This window comes from Chelonoidis abingdonii, chromosome 7, assembly GCF_003597395.2.
Source record: "Chelonoidis abingdonii isolate Lonesome George chromosome 7, CheloAbing_2.0, whole genome shotgun sequence".
Classification (NCBI taxonomy): domain Eukaryota; kingdom Metazoa; phylum Chordata; order Testudines; family Testudinidae; genus Chelonoidis; species Chelonoidis abingdonii.
Window position 1 is genome coordinate 96,779,055 of NC_133775.1, and position 13,947 is coordinate 96,793,001.

Genomic DNA, 13,947 nt, shown 5'->3' on the forward strand with positions numbered 1-13,947 from the left:
TCATAATAAGGTCAAGATGAACAACTCAGATGTGGACAAACTGGAGAAAGACCAAAGCAGAGCAACAAAAAAGATAAACTGATCAGAAAATATGATCTATGAGGAAAGGTTAAAAAAACCACCAAGTTTGGAAGAGAAAACCCAGTTTTGTGAAAAGAAAAGGGAAGAGGGACCTGATAACAGTCTTCAAATATGTTAAAGGGTGTTACTGAGACCATGATGATCAATTGTTCTCCATGTCCCCTGAAGATAGGACAAGAAATAATCTGTGAAATATGCAGCAAGGGAGATTTAGGCTAGAAAGTAGGAAAAAGGTTCTAACTATAAGCATAGTTAAGCACTGGAACAGGTCACCAAGGGAGGCTGTGGAATCTCTATTGTTGGTGGTTTTAAAGAACAGGTTAGACACCTGTCAGGGATGGTGTTGGTACTCTTAGTCCTGCCTCAGTGCAGGGGATGGACTAGATCAGTGGTTCTCAAAGCTGGTCTGCTGCTTGTTCGGGGAAAGCCCCTGGAAGGCCGGATTGCAGCTCCCACTGGCCGCGCTTTGCCGCTTCGGGCCAATGGGGGCTGTGGGTAGTGGCACGGGCCGAGGGATGTGCTGGCTGCCCTTCCCTCAGCCCCCATTCGCCTGCAGCGGCGAACCATGGCAAGTGGGAGCTGCGCTCAGCCGAACCTGTGGACGTGGCAGGTAAACAAACTGGCCTGGCCCGCCAGGGGCTTTCCCTGAACAAGCAGCAGCCCTAGTTTGAGAATCACTGGACTAGATGATCTCTGGAGGTCCCTTCCAGCCCTATGCTTCTATGATGCTATCCATTCCCTGTATGACCAGGAGCGGTGCCAGGGTTTTGGCGCCCTAGGCGGGAGTCCTTCCACGCTCCCTGTCTTTGGGGCACTTCGGCGGCGGGTCACGGAGCAAGTGAAGGACCCGCCGCAGAATTGCCGCTGAGGACCCGGAGTGCGGAAGGATCTCCCGCCGCCGAATTGCCGCCCCCCCAAATCCTGGTGCCCTAGGCGACCACCTAGGTCGCCTAAATGGAAGCGCCGGCCCTGAGTATGATCCTGAAATCTTCATTTCAGGGCACAACACCCGGAGAAACAAACACATTGGAATTTAAAAGGGAGGAAACCAAGAGTGGGCTAGAAATAGCTTTACAGACCCCTACAGAAATTAATAGTGAATGAGATCCCCGGTAGAAGGGAGTTTAATGATTCCAGGGAAGGATCTTCGCCTCTTTTAAATTCTATGGGGATTTCCCCCAAGCACAGGACGCTGGCCGAGCACAGCACACCAGACACGAGTTGTTTCATTGAGCTGCTCCTCAAGCCTTGCCGGCTAAGAACTCCTCCACCGCCGGGCCGGCCCCCACCAGCCGGCTTGCGTCTCCCCGCGGTTGCAGGGCTGCAGCTACTCCAAGCATTACGGCCCCGTCGGGAGGCTGTGCCGGAGAGGCGGGGAGCAGCCAGTGCCTGGGCAGGGGGCGGAGCGGGAGCTGCTGCGGCTGTTCTGGGAGGCAGAGGGCGGGCGGCGTGTGGCTGGTGAGCGGGGGGCGCTGGGCAGCGGGCGCGCTGCAGGCAGAAGGGGAGGCCGGGGCTGTTGCTAACTTTCGAGGTGCCCTCCCGGCGTGGGGTTCCCGGGCGCTGCCAGGCCTGGCAGGAGAAACGTGGAGCCACCGGCGGGAGCTGGTGGGAAAACGGCGCAGGGGAGCCCCTAGGGAGCCGGGGTGGGGCGAGCTCCGGCCTCACCTGGGAACGGGGCTGCCTCATGCAAACTCCTCTCTGCCTTGGGCTTGTAGGGGCATTGGCCGCGCAGTGACCCGAGAGGAGACACCCCCGCTAGCAGCTTGCAGCAGGTAAATCCGTTCCCACGGTGGGATGGAGGGGGGAGATCTAGGGCGGTGGGGAAGTTGGNGGGGAAGACCCTGTAGCCCAGCTCCCTGGGTATTGCCCCTTGCCCAGGAAGAGGTATATGTGTATGAGGGGGGGGTATTACAGGGCGGAGTGGGAAGAGTGGAACTCCCTGGGCAGGATCTCCAGGGGCAGGCTGGGTGGGAGACCCCTCTCAGGGTACCTGCCCCATGGAGGTGTCAGGGTGAGGAGCATAGACCAGAACTGTCTCCTTGTGTCTTTGTACTCCCAGCCTGAACCTCTCTCCTCCTCGAATTAGGCCTGGGTCTTTCCCTCCTCCTAGGGAAAATTCAAGAAAGCAGGCTTGTGCCAGCTCTTGTGTATGGGATCGACACACCAGCGAGCAGTCAGCACGTCTGCACTGCACTTCAGGCGTGTTGGGACATAGGAACGATCACGCCAGCTAAGACCCAAGGTCCATCTAGTCCATTTTCCTGTCTCTGACAGGGGCCAGAACCAGAAGAAGTAACCCCTAATAATTAGAGACAGAGGTTAAGCCTTGAAGCCTGTGGTTTTGTATTCCTTCCAAAACTTTATTTGCATCAACTGTTCTATCTCTGGCTATTCTTGTTATCCTTGTAGATGTTCAGGCCCTCTTTGAATGTTAAGTTCTTGGCTTCAGTGACGTCCTGTGGCAGTGAATTCCACAGTCTAATTATGTGTTAAGTGAAGAAGTATTTCCTCTTAGCAAATTCCAAATTGATACCTTTTAATTTTATTGACAGTCCTCTGGCTCTTTTGAGGTAGCAGATAGATGAACAAGAGGTTTCAGTCTCCCTTCTCTAGACCATTCATTATTTTGTATATTTAGATCATGTCCCCTCTTATCTGTTGTCTTTCTAAGGTAACCATCCAAATCTCTCCAATTTCTCTTTATAGAAGAGTTTTTATTGCTTTTACTTGCGTCTCTTCTCTCTGTAATATCCTTTTTGAGATGGGGTGCCCACTACTGCATGCCGTATTCCAGATGAGGTTGCACTTTGTATATATACATTTCATAACGGCATGATCTAGAAATGGTCTAGATAATACTGCCACAAGTGCAGGGGACTGGACTAGATGACCTCCTGAAGTCCCTTCCAGTTCTATGATTCTGTGATCACATTTTTTGTATTATTCTCCATCCCTATCCTTATGCCATAGGAGTTTTCTCTGGGGTTGATGGATGGTATTTTCCAGAGCCTGTCCTACAACAGGCAGTTTGGAGCTAGTCTCATGTCTGGGCCCAGGGGGCAGTGGCCTGCAGTTGCTTCCCTGAAGGATTTCTTATGGATGGGGTAGACACAGGTGTCTAAAGAAAAAAGATGGGAAGCCAGCTGCATTGCTGCCAACTTTCCATAAAAATAATTAGGGTGACCTGTAAATTCCTCAGTGTGTTGAACAGTCCTGTTGTCTGACATTCAGTCTAGCAAAGGGGATAAAGTGAAGGGATAACATGAGGCAATGTCTAGAATTAAAAAAAATTTACATCTTTTTTTCCAGTGAGTTATTAATCATTGAAACAGCTTCCTAAAGGATGTGGTGAATTCTCCATTACTTAGTCTTTAAATCATGACTGCCTGTCTTTCTGAAAGGTTCATCTACCAGCTGTTCGTCTCACTAAGGAACTGGTGGGTGAATGTCTGAGTAGTAGAAGCAGCATTCACCCACGAAAGCTCACGCTCCAAAACATCTGTTAGTCTATAAGGTGCTACAGGATTCTCTGCTGCTTCTACAGATCCAGACTAACACGGCTACCACTCTGATGTCTGAGTAGTGTTATATAGGATGGTCATAATAGTACCTTCTGGTCTTTAAAGTCTGTCACCCCCGTATGTCCTAAGCTAGGATGATTTTCAGGTTAGCTAGAAACAGACAAACTACTATTAAATCACAGATTCAAAATGTCATTCAAAACAAATATCCTGTAAAACACCCCCACCACCATAAAGTGCGGAGCCTGATTCTCCCATGCTGGGTACTCTGTGTCACCGCTTACACCTGTGCAAAAGCAGTGGGAGACATTTCCAGATCAGAAGAGTAGCACTTTGCACAAGTATCATTGACACAAAGTGGCAGGCAGTGCCAGTCCGAGATGTCCTTTCTTTCTTAGGTTATGTCCACATACAAGCTTGCACTAGCTTAGTTAAACTGGTACAAGCCCCTGTGTGGGCACTCATATTTTGGTTTAGCCTAAACCAGTTCCTAGTTATAAGTTAAATAGAAATAAGTGTGGCTTGAACAAAAATAAGTGTCCATACATGGGGTCTGCACTTGCTTTAACTAAATCTGTTTAAGTTAAACTGGTTCAAATTGTGTGTGTAGACAAGACATCAGATTTGTCCTCTCTCTGTCTATGTTGTTCTCTTCTCCTTACCTCTCCCTACTCCATTCTTTCTCTCTTTCACTCTCCTTTTCTATCTCTTCTGAGCCCTCCTGTTTGTGACATCTACCATTAGTTTCTTCTTCACTTCTCATTCTCCCTGGTTTGGAAGCCAGCCCGAGGGTCCAGTTCACTCTCTTGTCTGTAAGCCTCCATGCTCCCCATGCTGTGCTGCCAGAGTGAGAGATGAATGGAAGTTCCTGAGCTGGAACTCCACTTGTGTAAGAAAGCAGGGGCAGTTGGCAGAGCCTTCTCTGTGAGGGCCCCTTAGTTTTGGAACCTGCTCTGAAATGGTCCTCCTTTATCCACCTCCGGGGCTGTAAGGCCCATTTGTTTCCCAGACCTGAGAGGGTTCGGGAGGACTCTGATAGGCGTTGATAAAGAAGCTGAAACATGTTTATTATATATGTTTGTAATTGGATGGAGGGAGCCCCTGGAATAGTTTACTTGTAGTCCTGTATTACTGAAATGTGCTAGGAGGGTCTGCACCTAAATCCTTAATTGTATAACTGCGGGTGCTGAGATTAGAGTGCATGAGTGAAGGGGGGGAAACTGTAGGGGTCACCCTCCAAATGGAAGTTAGTTGCCAGCTCAGCATCTGGCCATAGGGGAAACTGTCCACCCAAATACCCCCACATTCCAAAGAGGGGAGGGGAGAGAGGAGTAGTGTGACAGGAGGCTCTCCTATCACACCCATTCTGAACACTGAACCATGGCAAAGATCTCTGCAACGTGAGTTAAAGGAGTAACTCTGCTAGCTGGTTGCAGTAGTAGGGTATCTTCCATTTGGAATAGTGTGTAGAAAATGAACAGTGGAAGATGAAAAACTGTCTGCCGTCCAAGCCTAGAAACAATGATGTGCTCCCCCCGCTGCTACTGTGACCAATGGTATCAGTAAGAGGCAAATCAGATAGCCTGAATGTTTGGATTTCTGTATACAGTGGAGAGTCCGTCAGTTCAGGACACTTTTTATTTGGGTTTCATATCGTTGCCGGTTAATCCCCCACATTATCAGACCTGAAGGTTCAGTACTCCAAATAGACTTTGACACAAAACGTTTCCCATAATAAAACTCCTGATTGCTTCACTTTATAGGTGCACTGGGAGGATAGAAGTAAGCTGAAAAGGACCCTACAGGCACCAATTCCTGCAGCTGTGTGGCATTGTGCAACCCAGGAAACAATCCCTCTTGTGTCCACAATGACTGCTGGCCATAGCTAGTACTTGACAGGCAGAGGTCCTGGACTGCTGTAAATCAGCATAGCACTGAAGTTTAATAGATGAGGGTCTGGCCTTTTGCTTACTCCTTAACTTCTTTATTTTGCTGCAGCCCTGACTCAAATCCATGCATCATTGAAAATTTGGGCCTTTATTTCCCACAGATATTAAAGGAGTTAATAGTCAAGGGTAACATATGGGCTATTAGTCCAAAGAATTTTCCATTTCTACACTTGTTTACATAAGACAACTGGTACATTTATATTTGCCACACTGTTTGTGATGGCAGATTTCTAAGGAGTAAAATATAAACATGTAGATAGGTTTTATTTTCTGTGACAGGTTCTGTGTCTAGAGTTTTATATTTGCCATGCCAGAGTAGACTCAGACTCTGTGCTGTCCTAAAAGTGTCTGTTTCTTTATCTTGCTTTGTCCTCCTGGTAGCGTAGAAAGAAAAATAAATGCTTCCTGATATGTTTTAGATTAACCTTTTCTGAACACTTAATGTAGTTTCAAATGAGCTTTTATTTTGAACATTCCCAGATAATTTGTAAGTTTATCTGAGAGATTTTGATCCATTAAAATTAGGGTGGTGTGCAGGAACACAGTTGCACTTCAGGATTGAAAAAACTTGGCAAGTTGCAACAGGGGTTAACAACATGTAGTTTGGTCAACAACCTCTCCACTTATGGTACAGCTTGTTTGGGGCATTTAACACTCTACGTATGATAGTGTTGACTATGAGATGAGCTTGCTGTTATCCAAGGGGAAATGATGGGCAGGACTCTTGCTCCCAAGATTGGCATGACTTCTCTCTCTCTCTCTTTTTTTTTTTTTTTTTTTTTTTTTTTTTTTTTTACTGCCAAGAATTAAATATTTTTTCAACTATGATTTAAAGGAGCTATCAGAAGTTAATCCAGATGTTGATATTTCTTAAGGTTACATAACTAGGGATATCACAAGATCTGTTTTACACTGAAGGAAGCTAATGTATATTTAAATAAAGACGCTGTCAATATCAGTGCATGCAAACAAACAGCATTTTTCTTCTGTTTGTTTTGAAAAACAAAGGCAAGCAAGTTATTTATTGGTTGTTGGGCATGTAGTTTTTAATTATTTGCAGATGCACGTTAGAGGCTTTGGCAAGGAACCTGGTGATGCAGGCATGTGGAGACGAGTGTAATGCCTTTGATGCAAAGGAAGTGTCAGCCAGAAAATGGTTATCTAGGGATAGGTGGGGCAAGGATCATCAGTGCAGAGGCAGATGACATCAAGAGCCAACAAGACCCCATTTTTGTTAACAAGAGCTGCCTGCATGCAGCTGGATGATCTCATGCTATGAACTGCCTTGATAGATGGTTCTAAAGTACAGTCTGGTGGCTAGAGTTCTGCACTGTGGTGTGATAAATCCAGACTCCGTTTCCATTGCTATAGGCAAATTTACAATTGGCCCAGGCAAGTGTAGGTCTCCTGAGTACATCTGAATTACAGCAGTAATGAATTTGTCCTAGGCTCACCTTATAGCCTTAGGCACCACCCCCTGAATGGAGATCATAATAATAATGAGGGTTTCCGTGCTATCTAATCCATTGGCAATTAGTGCATATGATAGCAAAGTTGTAACTTAAAGAAGATGCTTAATATAATTTGCTCTAGTTTGCAAATGCTTTTCAGCTGACCTCATTAAAATCCTGCTAAGTGGAGTATTTTGTGATTGCTTTGCCTTTTGAGCTTTCTAAGCATAGTATACTCACCTCCTAAAATCCTAACTACGATTCAGCACAGCCCTGGGCATTTGGCTGTGTGAGGGACATTTAGATTTTGTCTGTATTATCCGTTTACAAATCATTAGTCTTGTAGCCGAAACCACGCAGATTGACAGCAGGTTGGTATTTGATGGCATCTGCTTTCGAAGCAGAGAAAGTCTATTGTCTGTAGGTGGAGGAAAAATGAAATAACACGATGGGTTTAGTCAGGGGTGGCTCTAGGTATTTTGTTGCCCCAAACATGGCAGGCAGGCTGCCTTCAGCAGCTTGCCTGCGGGAGGTCCCCGGTCCTGCGGATTCAGCGGCACGCCCGCGGGAGGTCCGTTGAAGCCGCAGGACCAGGGGACCCTCTGCAGACAAGCCGCCGAAGGCAACCTGCCTTCCGCCCTCGCGGTGACCAGCAGAGTGCCCCCCGTGGCTTGCTGCCTCAGGCACGCGCTTGGTGTGCTGGTGCCTGGAGCCGCCCGTGGGTTTAGTACTTCACTGTTTGTCCTTTCTGCTTCCGTGAGAGTGCTGATGCATTGGATGCAGTAATGGCATATGGGGAAAGTGTGCAGAGTTGGCTCAGACAGCAGTTCAACCTTAAATTGCTATTTGTACAAGTGTTGGCCTCTCTTCATGACTTTGTATTTGGGCCACACCTCTGAAGTAAATACCAGGAACTAGTCTGTAGCCATGTATGCCTTTTTAAAACTGTTAGTTCTTTGTTTGTCAGGCTGGTTAGACTGCACCATGATAGTTTAAATTTAGATACACATTGGAAGCAATGTTTATTTTGGCTTTGGTTTTGAGATAAATTTCAAGTCTGGTGAGTACGTACAGAATAGAGCCCAAACTTCAACCTTTACTCGCTGTTCAGTGCTGGCTTACTGCAGTTGGGTGGGTAAAATAAGTGGGGTATTAATGGGACTTAGGATACCATATAACAAGAAACAATCTATCTTGCAATGCCTTCTACCTTTGTACATTGCGTACGCTGGGAGTGCAAGATTGGGACCTAAGAGAGAACTGCAAACTCTTTTGCAGCATAGTTAATTTTATATCATTACAGAAAAAATCTGTGCTCTAAAATAAATGTGGAAGGAATGAATAGCTCATCTGTTGTGTACATGATGTGATTTATTATGAAGGTTTTCAAACCACAATTTGAGGACTTCAATAACTCAGACATAGGTTAGGGGTTTGTTACAGGAGTGGGTGGGTGAGATTCTGTGGCCTGCATTGTGCAGGAGGTCAGACTAGATGATCATAATGGTCCCTTCTGACCTTAAAGTCTATGAGTCTATGAAAACTACTTTAACCAAGAATGTGCAGTTACTTAGTTGGGATGTATATGCACTGTAGCCCTCTGCTGGATAGAATTGGAACTACTCAACTCTGTGACTTAGGCTCTGTTCTGCTAAGAGCTAACGCAGATTCTCTTCTAGAGATCTGTGCTTTTTGAAGCAGGAGAATCTGAGTTCTTTTCCTGATAAGTTGTGTTGGTGCACAGTTCCTGACAGTAGTAAAGTTCCTTATTGGCTGTAGATTTGTTACATATGTAGTACTCTATTGTCCACATCTGTCTGGCTCTTCTACCTATTTTAGGTACTTAGACTGCCTCCATTGCCACAGTATCTGAGAACCTCACAATCTTCAGTGTGTATCTTCCCAACTCTCTGTGAGGGAGGGAAGTGATATTATCTCTATTTTACAGATGGCAAACTGAAGCACAGAGATTAAGTGGCTTGCCCAAAGTCACCCAGGATGTTTGTGGTGGAGCAGGTAATTTAACCCTAGCCTTCTAAATCTGTTGGTAGCCGGCTTTTGAATTCTCGAACGCCCACCTCCCGATTCTTGTGCCATGATTTAAGTAGGACAGTCATGTTCCTGAGACAAGGGAGATAACTGAAAAAAGCTTTCTGCCACGTTCTCTAGTTGAAGGAATAAAGTTGTGGGGCCTGGTTTGCAGAATGGCTTCACACACTTCCTGCCAGTAATTTCAGATGTTGCAGTTCTGGGTGCCCAAAATTGGTGCTGAAAATTGAGCCACAGGTTAAACCAAATGTGTTTTAAATATATATAAAGGGAAGACATATACAGAGTGCATGTGGACATTTGTGTTTCTATAGGTTTCAGCAGATAAGATGAAAAAATGTATGGTCTTTTTAAAGAGTCTAGCTCATTAACAGAGTCAGGGAGCAACACTTGATATATGCTAGTGTATTGTTTTCTACTCTCTGCTCACATTAAGAGTCAAAGAATCTTCTGGCCTGTGTGACTATGGAGAGCATTTCAAACTGCAGAAGGTGTCACTCTGGTGTTACCTTTTGGTTTGTGGCATGAAGTGAGATTGTGATTTTAAATTTTACATAAACTGACCTCATTATGACCCAATTATCTTCGTGGAATCTGATCAATTGGTTGGCCTCCATGTGAAAGCCACATAAATTCTGAGGTTGGTTGAAGCAATTAACATTTGGCTAAGCACTAAGATGGTGCTAGTTTATCAGGGAAGGGGGAGATTTTCTCTGACTTGCATCTTGTTCATCTGTGCACAACATTCTCTCTTACTGGAAAAAGAAAATTGACACCCAGGAGCCTGAATCATCAGCCAGAAGATAATTAATTTGAAATTCCAGGATACTAGCAGCACCATAAGGATCCTGTTGCAGCTTGTTTTATAATGCGGTTTCAAAAAGTAAAGTAAATGCAGAGTATAATGCAAACCATCTGAAGATGAATCATTGTAACAACGAAATGAAAGATTGCTGATATATCAGGGAAAAAATCATTTTTTTTATTAACTTTCTCCTGTGTGTCTTACTTCAGATTACTTGTGAAATTCATCCTAAAGCTACTTAAACTGTTTTAACTCGGTAGCTGAAAGTCTTGCAGTGCTCCAAGGAAGAGCGAGGGATATTTGTGCTCTGAGCTGCTGCCTCCTTACTAGGGCAAGAGTCTCTGGTGATTGAGTTGTGGCTTCCCTGTCTAGTTCTACTACCTGAGAAGATGAGAGAGCATGTTTGAGTTGCAGGCAGATGCAGGCCCCCAACGGAGCAGAATATCTAGGAGCCAGCTGATTTTCTTGAGCCCAGCTGAGCAATGGGAGTCCTTCCATTGGGAATAATGCCAGTTGGATTGAGCCGTTTATGGTTATTGGCCCTGAAAGTCAGAAAGAATTCAATGTGCATAGCCCTCCTGGGCCCCAAATGACATGCCCTTTGCAGGTCAGATCCACATGTCAAGGATTGTAAAATATTAAACAGTTAACTGGTAAGCATTAGTCTTACCATTACCCCACCCTAACCGTTAACCCCCAGCCACCCGGGGCCAGTCAGCCCCAGCCGCGCTGGTTGGAGCAACCCCAGCCCCTCCCTTTAATCAGTTAATCGGTTAAACAATATAATTTTAATGGGTTAAATGGTTAACTTTTTAAATGATATTTACATCCCTAATTTCAATAGCATTTCAAAGTAACATTATGGGGAGAATTCAGTTCTGTAACTTGGGAAGAGAATTCTATTCCTGCCTCCTCTGCGGCCTTCCTGCTCCTAACTGTATAGGAAAGCCTCTTTCCCTCTGGCAGCAGTTTCAGAAGTACAACAGAGCATTCTTCTCAGGGGGTGCAGTGATTCACTGACATTTAGCAGTTACAGAGAAGCCAAGTGTTTGCACAACATCATTTAGGTTTGACTGTTGACTGCAGTTATCGAGGGGTGTTTGGAGTGGAAGGAAAAATTCAGGATACTAAGTTCTGACTCTGATTGCCCCTGCACTGGTGTTACAGTGGTGCAACCCATTGACTTCAGTGGAGTTACTTCTGATTCTCGCCAGTTAGAGATCAGAACCGTACCTCAAATGAGGTAGGGGAATAGGCATCAGTTGTTGGGAGAACATGGCTCCCAGAGTCCCTCTGCCTGCAACACTTGTCGTGACAGCTTGGCCATTTTCCCAGCTGCCACAGGACCCGTGGCAGGTTGGGTACAATTGCCCTGAACTGCACCCAGGATCAAACTGTCATTCAGTAGCCCCAGCACAGGGGAGATACAAGATGCCTCTCCTCTTCTTATTGCACTGGGCTTTGCACAGGCCAGTGGATGAACTGGGGCCAATAAGAACATGCTTTTGAAGTCTTTCCCAAGTCTGTTACAGATGAAGGTTAGACGGTTTAAGAAAATAAAAGGAAATCCTAAATATTCCCTCAACTAATGGGACATTTTCTGCTTTCAAAGATCATTTTGATACAAAGCCAGCCTAAGAGAAAGGGTGTACATATGGGAAATAGTTGCCCTAAATAGCTTTTTCCTTATTGCTGAATTCTAAGCGTTTCTTGAAAACCAGAGTTTTGTGTTTCTCTTTCCGGCTTGAACAAACAGGTTAGTTTTATATCCAAGTGTCTTGGTCTCGGTTACAGGGTTTCTGAATCCCTAAGATGTTCGAGCTGTAATGTGTGTGGGTGTACAGTCTTCTCTCCAAAAACATATTTGCAAGAATTGTTTTCAGGCTGCAGTGAGGAGGTGTTGGCTCTGGTGTTTGAGATGTAGCAGCTGTGCAAGGAATGCCTGTAAACAATATTTAAACCCCTACAGACAGGTATCTTTCCCTTGTTCAAGCAAGAACTGATTTCTGTGTTTGAGTGTTCCTGTTTACTGATTCTTTCTCTGTGTGTGATGGCAAAGCTGCTAGATTTGGTAAATTTTATTATTCTTGGCAGATGTCCTGAACTACAAGAGAATGTTGGGAGTAGGGAATGGAGGGTTATACCGTTTTAAGTGGAAAATTTGTTCATAGTCACTTGGCCAAACTGTGTGTGATGAATCCAGAAAAACACTTTGGGAAACAAGAACAAGCTATGCAGCTGGACAGCCAGGGTTTAATATATCCAAGTGTATGTATCTTCTGAGTGCTCTTGACTCACTGTTCTGTTCTGCTATATCACTTATTGTGGCTTAGTATTGGCAGACCTCTTCATGGCACTACTCATTCAGCTTTGCTTAGTGCTCCGATTACCTGTGTACTAGCTTTGCAGTAAAACATGTGTCTGAAACATAACAGCTCTAAAACACATGGCACTGAAAAAATATTCAGCATGACGCAATTGAGACGATATTCTCACACTTGCACATGTATACACTCGATATACATATTGCAGTAAATATTTCAGATTCTTCCAATGGATTTGCAAATGGAATGGGAGGAGGTTTGTTTTAAAAACTGAACAATAGTTTATGAATATAATATAAACAGCAGAAAACGGAACTGGCATTTAAATGGTTCTCTGCATGGCAGCTTCATCCCTTACTGTAGTATTAGCTCAACCATTGGCACTGAATCATCTTACTTTGTGTTTGCTCGTTTCTTAGTGTTAGAGCAGTGCAGTGGCACTTTGTCCTGGGTTTTTTGCAGTAAGTGTGCAATCTTAAGTGACTCTTTGTTGTAGTCATTGTTTTTCTATATCGTTGAAGGGGTATTGTATTTTCAAAGCAGGTTGTATTTGAAAACTGTTTCATATCAGATGGAGCACAAAAAGGAACAGTTGCAAACAGGATAGTCCGTAGCTTATGATGAGTCTAAAGTAACCCCCTTTTTTAAGGTAATTTTGAGGTTTGTTGAGTCTTTGCAATGAGCGTGCTGGCTGTGATAGGCATTTGTGGTGAGCAACAGTCAGTTCCCAGAAAGATCTTCATGCAGGATGACCTCCAGATTGCACATAGAGTACAGACTTCCACTGTGTTCAGTGGCCGGGATTCAACATCAATTTAATTGCAGTTCCTCGAGTGCCCTCCTGCAGGGTCCTCGGTCCTCCTAACTCACTTGCCCGCTGCCATTGGCCATTCAGCCTTCTTTGGTTGCATCCTGGTCCCCTCCCATGTCCTCTGTCATGCACTCCCTGGAAGACCGTGAGAGTAGGTTAGGCTTTTCCCTGCAGCGAGTTGTGCCCTGTTTTCCAATGTTAAGTGGTGGCACGCCTTATGCAGCCAGCCTTCCCCCCTACTAGTCCTCAGCCCAGCTCTGCATGGGAGCTTCTGATTGTTGGGTGGGGAGAGGCTGGAAAGTGGCCATGCGGCTGGAGCAGAAAGAAAGGCTGGTAGTAGAGGGGTAGGTGAAGACGGGCAGAGCTAATTCTCTCCACAAGCCTGCGAGGTGCATGCTTTACGTGGGTGGGAAAAACAGACATGCAGAAGTTAAGAAGTTCACCAGTGAATCAAAGGCAAAACCAATGCTCAAAATACTACACTGAAATCAAAGGGAGTTTTGCCATTTACTTTAGTGGGAGAAATATCAGATCCTTAATCTCATGCGGAGGCGTTACACTGCATCACTGAAGTCTAAAGAATTTGCTTTTGCTTTCATCAGACCTAAAATTAGCTTCAGGTGCATAAAAATAAAACATTCTGATTTTAAATACTTGACTAGTACTTTTTTTTTTTTTTTTAAATGATGTTTTTGCGGTCTTGAGTCCCAATGCATTGGAATAGGGGTCAGAGCGACACTTCTTCCCAGGATACCATTCACCTTGAAATGCACCTCTCCAATTGCTAATCCCTCACCCTTTTAATCCTGTTCTTATTTAAAAAAAATAAAAACTTCCTCCAGGTCTGGAATCTATGTGACACTTGATCTCATTTCCTTTCAGAGACAGGTGTGTCTCTTCTGTGTCCTGCTTTATCTCTGTCACTATAAAGAGCAAACCAGGCCTTCCATGGGGCA

At 45.0% G+C, this 13,947-nt stretch overlaps 1 protein-coding gene across 4 annotated transcripts in view; it reads left to right on the forward strand.

The window, feature by feature from the left end:
* The first annotated feature begins 1,466 nt into the window (after positions 1-1,466).
* P4HA2 (prolyl 4-hydroxylase subunit alpha 2) overlaps positions 1,467-13,947 on the forward strand; it is a 50,993-nt gene continuing 38,512 nt past the window's right edge. For 2 of the 4 annotated variants that reach the window (XM_032769172.2, XM_032769171.2), the window contains exons 1-2: positions 1,473-1,539; positions 1,797-1,853. The gene's annotated coding sequence lies outside the window, so the exon portion shown is untranslated. Of the gene's footprint in view, positions 1,540-1,648; positions 1,854-13,947 lie in introns of those variants that run through there. The other 2 variants (XM_032769173.2, XM_075068126.1) reach the window with 2 other exon arrangements.